Raw genomic sequence first — 14,131 nt, 5'->3', positions numbered from 1 at the left:
TTCTTAGACTATTTGAACCTGAACATTAATGTGTTTGCATGAATGCAGATCTCCATCCAGATACACTATATTGCCAAAAGTATTTGCTCACCTGCCTCGACTCGCATATGAACTTAAGTGACGTCCCATTCTTAATCCATAGGGTTTAATATGACGTCAGTCCACCCTTTGCACCATTCTTCCAGAAGTGTATTTGTGAGGTCACACACTGATGTTTGTGTACAGCAGCAGATAGGAATCTGTTCTCAGTGGTTATTAGGACGGTTGGCAGCCTAGCAACACTTCCTTTCCTGCAGCAGACGGGCTGTGTGGGTTTCTGCTCTGCATCCTTTCTCACATTAATAACACAACGACAGTTACAACCATCCACTCTGGTTACACAATCATTCTGGGAACTTCAGCTCAGCGCTCAGTACTCACTGCTTTGATCTGTGTGTGGAATCTGTGAGAGAAGCAGCTCAAATCCTCAACTCACTTCTGTGATTCTGTCTTGAAATGTATATGAATATGAATGTTAGTTTAGGTATAATCAGTAGCTCTGCCGATCCATGTCATCCTGATGAAGCTGTAATAGTTCAGTGTCAAAAAATGCATGCTTCAATAAAATGCTTCAAAGCTAAAACTTCTGCTGTTTGTTTGTGTTTAAAGGACAGTGTCGTCAGCATAGAGTTTAACATCCACACTGACACCAATATAAAAGGGGGTCAGCACTGGACCTGGTGGGACCGCCACACCTATTGACTATAATAGCTGTTTATAATAGCCGTGTGTATATGTTTGCTTCTCTTTGTTTAGCTCTGTTGTCCTTGTTTAGCTGTGTGCTTATATGCATATTTTCCTGTACATTTGTTCTTGGTGCTGTGTGAAAGTATATTCACAGTGACTTACATCCACAGTCACATTACTGGTGCCAACAAACTCAACAAACTTGATTCTGTTCCTGATTATTTGCTATGAACCCAAACTGAAATCCATAAAAACAAGGATGTTCATAAAACACTGTGAATTTTCAGTTTATTAAGAATCTTACAGTGAAATAATTTGACAAATCTGCCACACTCTGAATCATGTATTAAAAACAAACACAAGCACAGAAAAATACTGTAAAGAATAAAACATCAACCAGTCAGCTAACTATTCATCTTAACTATCAAAGTAACACTACAAAGAGTTTACACTGAATTACTGTAAATATAATGTCTAAATATGTATTTATATTTTTAGGATGACTGTATCTATCCTGTATAAAAAGACACATCATACAACCAACCTCATCAAGTCATCATGTATATTTGTGAATATAATTAAAGTGATAAATGAGATGAATTGATGAGATGTGATGGTGATCAGTCAGCATGTGAGCAGTTGGTGGAGCGTCCCTTCTTTCTGGAGATCATCAGCAGACTGAGTCCACAGCAGTACACAAGACTCTTCACTATCAGCACTGTGTACAGCAGGCAGAGCAGCTTCACCCTGCACTGAGACTGGAAGGACACTGTTACACACACACACACACACACACACATATACACACACACACACACACACACACACACACACACACACACACACACACACACACACACACACACACACACACACACACACACACACACACACACATAAGTAACTTCCATATTCCAGTACTCTTATTTAATGATTATAGAGTATTCAACTCCCCGTTCTGAATGAAATGACAGGTGATGGTTACATATGACTCTGTGGTAAGAGCTGTCCACAAGTCTGTAGTAACAGCTTGTCCCAGATCAGCCCTCATAAGACGTTTTTACATTCATATTTTACTTCTATTAAGCTTGTAGATTGAAGCTTTGAATGTCTATTGTCAAATATGATGATGTCATTGTCCTAAACAAGTGGATGAATTATGATTTTTCGGTTCTATAAATGTAATTTCTGGTGCTGTTTGATGGCTGCTAGACTTCCCCGTTAATACAGGTGCTGCCTCCCTTTGTCTTTCTCACAACAGTGAAAATGTAGTGTTTGAAAGGTTAAATGCCAACAAATATGGATTGAAGCAGAATGTTTTGTTAGATAGAAACATGTGAGGAGGAAATGTCAGGCCAATCGGGTTTATCCTCTTTTGAAGAACATTTGGTCTGACGACTAAGACAGTAACAAAGAGCAAAAGAGCTAAACAATAAATGTGGTTGCTTGATATTTGGAACTGGTGTCCTAAGTCCTCATGCCCATCTCTTCTCTCATCAGAGTAACTTTTATTTAAAACCAGCTTTGCATGAAGACAGAGGTCGGCTACAATTTGAATGAAAGTTCAAAGGCCCTCCTTAAAAACAACCAATAAGGGCCCACCAAGCGTTGTAGGGATGGAGCCAGGACAATGATTTAAATAGCAGCATAACGGGGCGCCGCATAGCTCAGTCGGTAGAGTTGGCACCCCATGTATCGAGGTTAAGTCCTCACTGCAGCGACCCCAAGCAGCTTTTTATTATTCTTACATATCATATATATTATATTAAAGGGGGCAGCAGTTGATCTTACAGTCAGCTTGCTGCAGAGCTGGCAGGTCTGCTGGCTCTCTCTCTGGAGGACAGGAGGCAGCTGGAGCTGGAACCTCTGGAAGGGAAAAGGAGTGACAGTGAGCGACGTCAGTCGTCTGCTCCTCTGATATCTTGGACAGCAGTGCATCCACATGAAGCTGAATCACTGCTGAACAGTCACCAAGCCTTCAGTACCTTGTTCTGCTTGGGCCTCCACTGTGCCCCCCTCGTGCTGGACGGAGCAGCGGTATTTATATGTGCTGATCTCTTGTTGATGGAGCAGCAAGATGGAGGCGGCGTGTCCCGACTCTCTGATCTCCAGCTGCTCTCCCACAGCAGGGAGCACCTCCTCCTCCAGAGAACCATTCTCCTTTCGTCTTTTCCAGGAGAACCGGACTAGAGGAGGAAACATGTCTGAGGCCAGACACAGCAGAGAGCTCTTCCCCTCCAGGTGGGCTCTGGATGCTGCTGGGTACACGCTCACCACGGGCTTCATTACCTGCTCATCTGAAGTTTGACAGCAGCAACAAGCAGCACAGACACACATTCACACAGTCAACAATAACATACTATCATATACTATCATATCATTATGAAGATACCTTTATACAGTTATACCACTTTGTGTATTCAGAAGGGACTAATATACATATTATAACAATATTCACCTTCGTATCAAAGTAATTGTGATGATTTCAACATGTATAACATATTATTTAATTACCATCATATACTTAGACGTTTGTCAGAATAATTTTAAATGAATGAAATGTCAAATATGAATAATGACTGCTGTATATTATTACATACAAATGTTTAGATGTTATCAACCTATGAGGGGGGATTTACATATAATATCATTAAATATAATATAATTATGAAGATACATTTGTATATCTTTATACAGCTTTTATAACTATGAAAAGTATCTTCATTTTGTTGAATTGTATTTCCTATATTAGGGCTTATATACATATTACTACAAGTTCCATATTCACCTTCACATAAAATATAGTTGCTAATATGATAATATTATGTTTCCCACCATTTACTTTAATCTTGCTTAAGAAAATGATACAATTAATAATGTATTTACTTCTTTTATTACAATTCAATACAATCATATGGTAAAATATAACATAATATTGAAGATACATTGATATACCTTCATAGTTATTACATTTTGTTGATTCAGTAGTGTTAATATAGATATAATAATATTAGACATATTTACCTTCATCTCTAAGTAATCAAAGTTATTTCAATATATATTACATATAATATATATTTACAAAAATACTCAAACTGCACACACGCACAAAAGAAAATAAATGCATCATTTTTTTATGACTTCATTTCATGACTTGGGCAAATTCAATATAATATAGTATAATATAATATACTTTCAAAATTATAATTACAGTAATATATTTGAAATCAAGTTATTAATATTGCCTCATGATACAAATATATAGTGTGTCATTATTTATTTTTCTGAATCATATATTAAAAAACATACATTCATATGCATGAATTAGATATATGGTACAATCATTTATGAATTTTGATCCTCTACAACATAATTTAATACATTTCTAATATTATATTCTGCTGAATTATTGAGGGGATCAAATACTTTATACTTGTAACATTTCCAACATCACACTTTTTATATAAAAATCTGTTTGATCTCCTGCAGAATTAAAGAATAACTTGAGTCGTTGTTTCAGGAATTATGAACCTTTTAATAGAACAACAGCTTCACGGCCACAAGAATTCTCCACTAATGATGGAAAAACTAACATGAGAAGCCTGAAGCAGCAGAAACTCATTAAAACACATTTTCAACTTGTTCTATAAAACAACTGAAGGGACATGAAATATTCTCCTTACCTGTTACGTACAGTTTACTTCCAGAGCCAAAGATATCGTCTTCGTCCACCCCACAGTGAAACAGAGTGATACAAAAACCATCTCCACGATGTTTCTCTAATCCAGTGGTTCTCAAACGTCTCCAGTCATGCCCCCCCCCCCCCCCCCCCCCCCCCAACAAAACAAAGTTTAACTTAATTTAAATAACGTACAAAAGAAAAAAGATATTTGTCAATGTTGTACAAATGAAAAGCAACTTCTATTTAAACTTTTTGTAATGTTGGTCATTGCTCCATCAGTCTGTGAGCTTTTTCCAAAACAGAAAAATTGAATAAATTTTACTTTGCTAGAATGATAACAAAGTTGGATCAGGTTGAGCTCAAGTCTTATCGCTGCATTCGTGGCTGCAATGAGCCTGTTTTGCGTTGCACATCTTTTCAAGGCGACTGGCGACCTGTCCAGGTAAACGTGCCTTTGCCCAATGTCAGCTGGATCGGCTCCACCCCCCCGTGACCCTGAATACAGGATAAGCGGTAGACGATGGATGGATGGATGGATCTTTTCAAGGCGAGGTTGCAGGTTGATACTGACACTCTCAAGTCATGTCTTAGATCTGTGTTTTCAGTGAGGCGACAGCAGAAAAGCCCATCTCACAGAGAGAGGATGTGGTGAAGGGAAGCAGAGTGAATGCTCCCCTCCACACCAAGCCAGAACTCACTCATGTCTGGCCTGTAAACCTCAGCCTCAGGGTGGAGGCAGATGTCATCTCAATGAACTGGTCCTCTTCATCAGAGGTGAAATCAGTGAGTGCTGCTGCATTGAATGGATCCCTCACTCAGTCATACAGGTAAGGGAAGAGATGGGAATCACTGTGGTGGCTCCAGAATCACTGGTTTCAGCAAAACCCCTCAGATTCTCTAAGGAACCAGTATTTCCTTGAGAAAGTGGTCTGCCCCACATCTCAAGCTTTCCCATGAATGTGCTAATATTGTCTGCCAGGTGAGGAAGGTGCTCGTCTCTGCCTTGAAGCTGAAGATTTAATTAATTGAGTTTTCTAAATATATCGCTGAGATAGGCCAGTTTCATCAGAAATTGTTCATCACTAAACTTGCTTGCAACGTCATGAATCTGCTCCTCCTCCAAAAACACACAAACTTCCTCTGTGAGCTCAAAGACTCGGGACAACACTTTCCCTCTTGAGAGCCACCTAGCCTCGTTTTGTTGAAATGTGGTTTGTGCTTGTTCTAAAGTTGTACTGCATTATACTGAGGTGCTTCTGATGTTGTGTCCAACACCTCAGAGAACTTAATACCAGTTCAACATCAGGACATTCTGCAAAATAATAATACTAATAATAATACATTTAATTTGTAGAGAGCTTTTCCACACACAAAGACGCTTTACAGAAAACAAACAAACAAATAAACCAAATAAATAAATAAGGGAGATAAGGGGGGGCCAGATGGTGGGGTGCTTTGAAAAGTGAGGACCAGGATTTTGTAAGTGATGCAGTGGGAGATGAGAAGTATAGAAGAAAATGTGTTACCTTACAATTGTTATTTGTATCTCATACTCATATTCCTTTCTCTCGGAACATCAAATGTCTATGTATTTAACCCTTGCCATCTTGATGAAAAGACCCTTTGATCTGTCCCCCTTCCTGGACCGTCTCCGAAACACCTTCATCTCACATACTTGATCAAGGCCTTCATGAATGACCCCTGTTGTGACACTATGGGCCCTAGTTTCGTAGACCAGCGCAGGGCGGCGCAGGGTGGCGGAGCCGGCGCAATGCAAGTTTCGACCCGCGCAGCCTTGCGCACCGTCAGTTTGGCAGTTTGGTGGATCGCCTGCGCCAAGATGGGTGTGGCGGCGCAGCAGGGGGAGGCGTCACAGATTCAGCTTGGCGTAGCGGAAGTTTCGTGGCAAAAAGCCTCGCCGAGACTACGCTGAAAGCTCGCCAGCTCCAACCTGGTCCACTCTCGGCGCAAGGCGCAAATAAAGTCCATTCATTCAATGCGAATCACAGCTGGCGGATCGGAAGTTTGGCGGACCGGCGCGCAGTGCGCACACGTCACCGAGACCTCACAGGCAGGTTTCCACAGTTCCAGGCACATTTAAATGCAATAAATAATCACAACAAACACTATTTAATGCAACTAATTGAATCAACACGTGAATTTATATCTATATAGATTGTCCCGTCACATCTGACGTCAGATCAAAGGCGGATGGCATGCGTAACGGAAACTCAGCCTCTCGGACCAAAACATCTCCCTCTCTCTCTCCTGTTTTTTATAATATGGGCATTGTTATTATTATGATACGCGCGCACAGCGCGTGATGCGCGTGGTGGGAGCGCCGGCGCTGCTTCTGTCATCGGGTTGTCAAGTGACGGATCTTGCACTGAACCTCCCCTAACGCATTAAAGGAGAGGAGAGGAGCTCATTTGATTGGTGAAGATCTGAATCGGCTGTATTAATCCCAGTCCACGCCTCGTCTCCTCCTCGTCTCCCACTCACGCCTTCTTCTCCTCCCTCTTTCCCACTTGCGCGGGTGGGCGAGACGGGAGGTGTGCCTGCGCGAGCCTGCGCGGTGCACGAAACTTGCAAAGTCCAGGCGGACACACCCCGTCGGCGCGGCGCAGGTGCGCTGAAAGCTGACTGCGCCTGGTCTACGAAACTAGGGCCCTATGTATTAAGAACCCAGCGGTTCCGAGGGAAGTCACACCCTTCTGTTGTCTCAGGACGTCTCTTCCTCTTGGGAGAGACGCGTATTGAATCTATGTAAATCCACTGTTTAGACCTGCCACTTTGGTTCTGTGTATAAAGCTATCTCTCACCTCACCTATTTTATAATGGACTGTGTGGCAACGCAACATTGTCCTTTCTCCACAGTGATTAAACCTCATTTGAACCAGGAGAGTTTTTCTTCCACAGAAGCCAATGGAGGTTCTTTAGGACCGGGGTGATGTGGTCCCAGGTTTTGGTGCGGGTGATGAGTCCTGCGGCTGCGTTCTGGACCAGTTGGAGTCAGTTGATGGAGCTGGAGCTGATGCCATGGAGGAGTGAGTTGCAGTAATCCAGTCGGGAGGAAATGAAGGCGTGAATGAGTCTTTCGGCATTGGAGGGTCATAAAGTGTAATCAACACCTCTCTAAACGTGCAGTACTTTTAGCTTCGTGGACCCAGTAGACGAGCAACTTATTGCCAACAAGTGTGTGAGAATCCAGCGTGAACATCTAGCGTCCACATGTGTCTTTCAAACAAACTGCAGGTACACATGATGGATGTGATCAATGAACACATTTATTTCTATTAGTATGTTAACTAAACTTAAAACTTCCACTTTCTAATTACACTTTTTAGGACAGCAGTATATTCCTTTGCAACATTACCTTCGGGCTGGTTTTCAGTCCATCAAGTTCAAGGAGTATTTTTTGAAACACCTCAAACGTTTTCATCAGTTGTTTTGGTAGTTGAGGTTGATGGCGTATATCAGCACCATTAACATGGCGAAGGCACTTGGAACATCCAGGTTCTCCAGGACTTCTGTTCCCTCTGTCACTATCCTTGCACTGGCTGGATCAACATTATGGCCCCTCGTCATGGTCCTTCATCTGTAACCTGCACTTCTCCATCCTGTTGGAAGTAGATCAGAATAAACATGTTTTAAGTCATCCCATTTGAAAACATGGTATTGTCTTTGAGTGTAACACAAAGTCCAGTGTGTCAGAACTAAGCATCTGATTTACCTACCAAGTGTTCTTTGAAGAGATCCTCATCCTTTTCTCAGAGACGCCTGCCTCAAACAAAAATACCTTTAAGGCTTTAACAGCAACACGACACACATGAAACTGAAAAACACCAAGTAAAATACATTTGTCCCAGGTTCACTTTCAGAACAGACCAGCAATGCAACTGTTGCTGACCAGACCTCAATGACACCAACTTAAGTTAGAACAAAAGAGACACTTAACCTTTTACCTTTACAGTGTCAACACTTCACATGTCTGATGTAAATGAACATAAATTAATTCAGCTACCAAAGTGAAACTGTGTTGAAGTCACTATTAGCTAGCTAGTACCGTTGCTAAATTAGCTTGATTTCCCCCTGAAGTTAAGTGCTCGGTGAAAACGACGTATTTAAAGTTACTGTTAGATGAAGGATTCTATTGAATGGGTGCCATTTCCGTCCACATTTAATTCCCAAATAGTCCATTTTAATTCAATTAAAATCTAGATTTTATTCGTGTCATTTGAATCTTCTGAAGGCCATGGGAAGACCAAAAGCAAATTCTTGCAGGCACTTTTCTGTATTTTTAATGATATTTTAGCATTGACTGAGGGTGTCATTAATAGTGTACATTCGTGCTACCTAAATTATTTTTTAGATATTATTTGTTCATTTCCAAAAAAGCATTTTTTGGTCAACGACTACATTGTGCTCTGTGTCCACATGTTTTTAGCATAGATGCTATGTGGCTATTTTTTGTGAATTTTCTAATTCTATGCTAAAAACTCCTGTTACTTTCAGTCCTGTTACTCTTATGTGAGTAACAGGACTGAGTATTGTACAGTACTGAACAGTATTAAACAGCTGAACCTGCTGCTGCAAAGGGTTTAAAAGACAGACAACATCAAACATCAGTTTGTCCACTACAGGGCACTGAGACATGGCTAGGAAGCACATGAATGCTTAAATCATGTTGGTTTTTCAGAAAATGACCTCTGCACGTAGAGCACAGAAATACAGGCTGTTCACTTCAGAGCATCACACCAGCAGGCGACACTGCACACGGGGGTCCTCTATGTGCACACATCCTCCAGCCCAATGTCCTTCTGCAGTGTCAACCAGCAATCTGGCAGCACTTGTCACCAGTGCTTGATTACTTATAGAGTGCATATCCAGAGGTCTCCACAATCCACTTTTACAGGGACGGCCCTTTCTCTCAGTATAAACAGCGAGGGGATTTTTATCCTGTTTTGTACTGAGCTGTTCTGACGAGGGTTCACTGCTGGAACGTGGATCTTCTTCAAGGCGAGCAACGGGAAGGGTCCCCCGGACGGTGTGGGAGGGGCCCTGAAGAGGAGGGCTGGTCTGGTCAGCAAAGGGACAGATATTCCTGACGCCACAGAGCTGCTGTGTTGCAAAAGACAGAGACAATCAAGTTTTTGTCAACGAGGAAACAGTTATGGAGATGCTCAAAGATGTGCCACCAGTTCCATCCATATGAGTGTAACCGGATGATATATGGTATCTATTCATTTCGGTTCTTTGGTGTCCTCGTTAGTCTGTTTTGCGACAGCAATCGCGGCAGGTGTGACACGCCCCTTTCCGTCACCTGTAGTGCCGCCGTGGCCTCGGCCGCTAATGCGGGGTGGTTTATATACCCCCCAGTTATTTAGTCTCTCTCTCTCTTCTAGCATCTGTTTTATTAGCCTTGCTCTGTGTATTTAGTCTCTGTTTTATTAGCCTCGCTTTGTTTAAGTAGCGTTGCTCTGTTTAGTTGTAACTAGTCGCGTAACTTGCGTAAGTATAACCAGTCACGTTGTTCTGCGTACTTATTGTAACCAGTCGCGCTGCTCTTGTCGCATAGACCCGAGCTGCGTTTCAAAAACAGTTTGAGTCGCCCTCGCTCACTTGCCCTCAGCCCTTGCTATGACGTCACACAGAGGCCACTTGGAGGGCGGAGGGAAAGTGGGCGGAGGGGGAGTGAAAGAGGTAAATGGAACACACCTGCCCTCGTTCACTAACAGCCCAGACAATCATGGATCAACGACACGTTGTTGGAGTAGCGCTATACTGCCTATTCCAAATTACGCTTGATGGCAATACGTCGGCTTATATACTTACACTTGTAAACGGTGGGCTCTGCCATAACTCCGCAACAGACAGTCTAATTGCACAATTTAAGAAAATGAATTAAATGTAATTAATTTTCTTCTTTCTTCTTCTTCCTTGGTGGTGAATAGACAGCAGACAATGGTGTTTGAGGTTCATTATCGCCACCGCATGGACATATTTTTCGTGCACCACTGCAATGCATTGTGGGTGATATACAGCTCTGAAGTGGCCATCGTTGTTCACTCGATCACTCAGCCCTCAAGGGTTGATCTCACGGAGTTCACTTCAGCTGTTCAGGGAAATGGAACAGCCCTTAAGATGGCGGCGGGGGATTCCCCCGAGGGCAAGTGCTTAGGGCAAGTGAGCGAGGGCGACTCAAACCGTTATTGAAACGCAGCTAAGCTTTGAAGCTACTGGAGTTCAATCTTGATCAATCAATCAGATCAGACCGCTGCTGGAGCTAGCTGTTTATCGGCCCCCTTCCTCTTAGCTGGACCGCTACGGATGGGTGTAAGTGGAACACCATATTTTGTCTGACATTAAAGAAAAGAACTATATAAATGTTTTAGAGCTAACTTAATAAAAATTGTTAACTGCGAGAAATAAAGATTGTTAACTTATACATCATACGTGCCTGTATTCATTTGTGTGCGGACCTGTGTATGGGATGTTTTCGGGAAACCCCCTCTGAGATATTAAAGTTAAAGGAGTATACTCTTTAGGTGAAAGTCCTAAGGTGGCGTTGTCGGTGTTATATAGATTCTCTAGATCTGCTGCTCACAGTTAGACGGGGCCAAGTGCACGCTGCGGCGGCGACGGGCCACATTCTTGGCGTTGTCGGCAGGATCAGGCCACATGAGGATACATCAGTGACCCTATAGCCCGGAGAACTGACATTCAGCTGCTTGTGCAACACAATGTGAGCTGCGAGTGTTTCAATGCAAGACTTTTCATCTTCAGTCATCAGCTTCATAAAGTCATTTTTTGTCACAAATATCAATTATTTCAACATGTCACCAAACATTTCTTCAAAATTAACAATTAAGGGAAATTGAGGGGAAAGCAAAGGAATTAGTTGATATGCTTTTAATAATGCTTTTTAAATGGCACATGAGTTTTGGTAACAGGACTGAGAAAAATGCATCCATCTTTCACTTCACTTCTAAAAAAATCATACAGTTGCCTGAGATGGACCAATACACATTTTGAACAGTTAAATATGAATGTTTTTAGATTTGGTGTTTAAAAAAAGCTAAAAAATAAGTTCAATTTGGAAGAGTTACAACTAGCAAATGGCACTCATTCATTAGAATCCCTCAGATACAGTTAGCATCTGTAGTGAATGAAACACAGCAGAAACCGTTTCTGACCAAATCAGTGATATTGGACAAACATTGCCGTTGCTCCTGTCACTCACATGGATGTCGGAGGATAGCTCCAACCTGGCACGCAAAAACAAGTCAAGTTCAGGAGTGTCCTTGGTTTTGATTCACAGTTGAAACTCAATAAAGTTACACTGACTTAGTGTTCGCTGTTGAGTGAACGAAGAAATATTTATTTAAAATGGATATTAATAAGTGAAGTTCTTTTTTTCAGTTTGACCAACTTCTTAAAACTAGTTGTTAACTTACTTAAAGTACGTTTTTTATGCTGTTAAATATCTTTATTGTAAGTGTCATCCATGAAGCCCATGAATCATTTCTTAGACTGCATGTTGGAGTATATTGTGGTTCAGAAGTGTTCTTGGTACCAGAACACCAAAGGCCAATGATCATTGATCCACTTTGTAGTACTCCCCAATTCACTTTGTCACAAGCCTTGCACCTGATTGTGGTCGACACCGACTCTGGAGTCTTCATTCAAAACAGGGAGACAGATAAAACCAATGTCCCGTACTGGAAGTGATTCCTTATTCCTGTTGTTTTCCTTGTTAAAAGCATTGTGGACTAGTATACCTCTAAGATCTGTGTTCCTTCTGTAGAGAGAGATCCCCCAGGACTCATCAGGAGCAGATGTGGTCTGGAGTTCATACAGGCACACGGGGCCAGACACACTACTGAGTCCCATTATGAGCTGCTGTGATGAAATGAACGACTTGGATCAGCCTTTGTTTTACATTTTTACTTTGATTTTGAAACCGGATGTCAAGATTTTGAAGTTGAATGATTTGTTCATCAGGATGTGAGGTGTGATTGAAGTGTTCCCTTCGTGTTTTGAGCAGTGTATATCCATCTAGCCTGGGAACACATTGGGTCCCCAAGAAGAGCTGGAACGTGTTGTTGGGGAGAAGAGCATCTGGAAGGCCCTCCTAAGCCGTCTTCCTCCACGACCCTGTCCCGGTTAAGTGGAAGAAAATGGATGGATGGATGATGAACTGTGGTTCATAATTCATGTTCCCCTCAGGATGAATCAGAACAACTTTGATGATCCTCAGACTTTAATCTCAACATTAGAATGTGACCAATACGTTGGTTTATGATCAAAAACCTGCAGACTCTTGACATTTGTTGCTCAACGTCCTCCCTGATTCATATTCTTCTTGTGTTTACAATCTATAACATAGTTGTTAGAATTCTTCATGTTTATATTTTACTATTTTGATCTATTTTGTACAAACCACATGTATTGTATGCCTGTATTTATTACTGGTAACCAGTCTATCACAGGGAGACATGTAGAGACAGACAGGTAACCAGTCTATCACAGGGAGACATGTAGAGACAGACAGGTAACCAGTCTATCACAGGGCTGACATGTAGAGACAGACAGGTAACCAGTCTATCACAGGGCTGACATGTAGAGACAGACAGGTAACCAGTCTATCACAGGGCTGACATGTAGAGACAGACAGGTAACCAGTCTATCACAGGGAGACATGTAGAGACAGACAGGTAACCAGTCTATCACAGGGCCGACATGTAGAGACAGACAGGTAACCAGTCTATCACAGGGCTGACATGTAGAGACAGACAGGTAACCAGTCTATCACAGGGCCGACATGTAGAGACAGACAGGTAACCAGTCTATCACAGGGCTGACATGTAGAGACAGACAGGTAACAGAACATGTAAATCCACACAGAAGGAGCCTGAACCCAAACTGGGAATTGAACCCGGGACCCTCTGGCTGTGGTGACACCATCTCCACCACCCTGCAGCCCTTCATCTGGATTATGTTTATTGTGTTCTACTAATTTGGGTTCATCATGGTGCCTTGGTGCCACTTTAATGCCCTCACAGTGTGGAACAACAATAAACCTGCTGGAATATCTTATAAACATATGAATGAATATGAATTGAAATAAATGATAAGCCCTCATTTCAGTGTGTTTGTGACTGTGGCTCATATCCTGGTGAAATATGTGAACCTGGGCTGTGGTTCACGGCTCTCTTCCTGTCACATACACGGTGTAACATCTTTTCATCTGTTGGTTTTTGTTCAGACTGCAGGGAACATTTCTCACTGTGGGGACGTCACAGTAGCAGTAGTAGGAGGCTGAATGACTGAGTGTAACATTCTGGATCTTCAACTCACAGTTGTTCTGTGTCCACACAGCTGAGAAATCACCTTCCTGAGGATGATTGTAACGTTTATAAACTTGACCATTACTCAGAATAAACAGAATCCCTCTGAATGTTTCTGTGTCTCTCTTCTGGAACCAGTGTATGTAACCACACTGGTCAGTTCGGCAGCTGAAGGACACGCTCCCACCAACTCTCCTGGTCAATGTTAAATCATCCTGAATCAGCTCTGCTGCCATGGCAACCAGCACTTTAGAGAAACAGACAGGTGGATGAAGGTGAGTGTGACATTGTTTGTTAAAGGTGGACTTTGTTGGCTCCTGATTGGCTGGAAACACTCACCTGAACACAGACAGCACAGAGCAGCAGCCGAGAG

The 14,131-nt window shown here is 42.1% G+C and overlaps 1 gene segment (V, D, J or C); it reads right to left on the bottom strand.

Moving 5' to 3' along the window:
• Nucleotides 1–997: 997 nt before the first annotated feature.
• LOC311012506 (immunoglobulin lambda constant 6-like) lies at nt 998–4,542 on the bottom strand. The segment is given in 4 exons: nt 4,410–4,542; nt 2,712–3,023; nt 2,518–2,592; nt 998–1,495 (listed from the first exon to the last, which is right to left on the bottom strand).
• Nucleotides 4,543–14,131: the final 9,589 nt, after the last annotated feature.

Source organism: Eutrigla gurnardus (genome assembly GCF_963514095.1).
Source record: "Eutrigla gurnardus genome assembly, chromosome: 4".
NCBI lineage: Eukaryota > Metazoa > Chordata > Actinopteri > Perciformes > Triglidae > Eutrigla > Eutrigla gurnardus.
The sequence above is the reverse complement of the archived record's forward strand: the minus strand, read 5'-3'. Positions and strand labels throughout refer to the sequence as shown.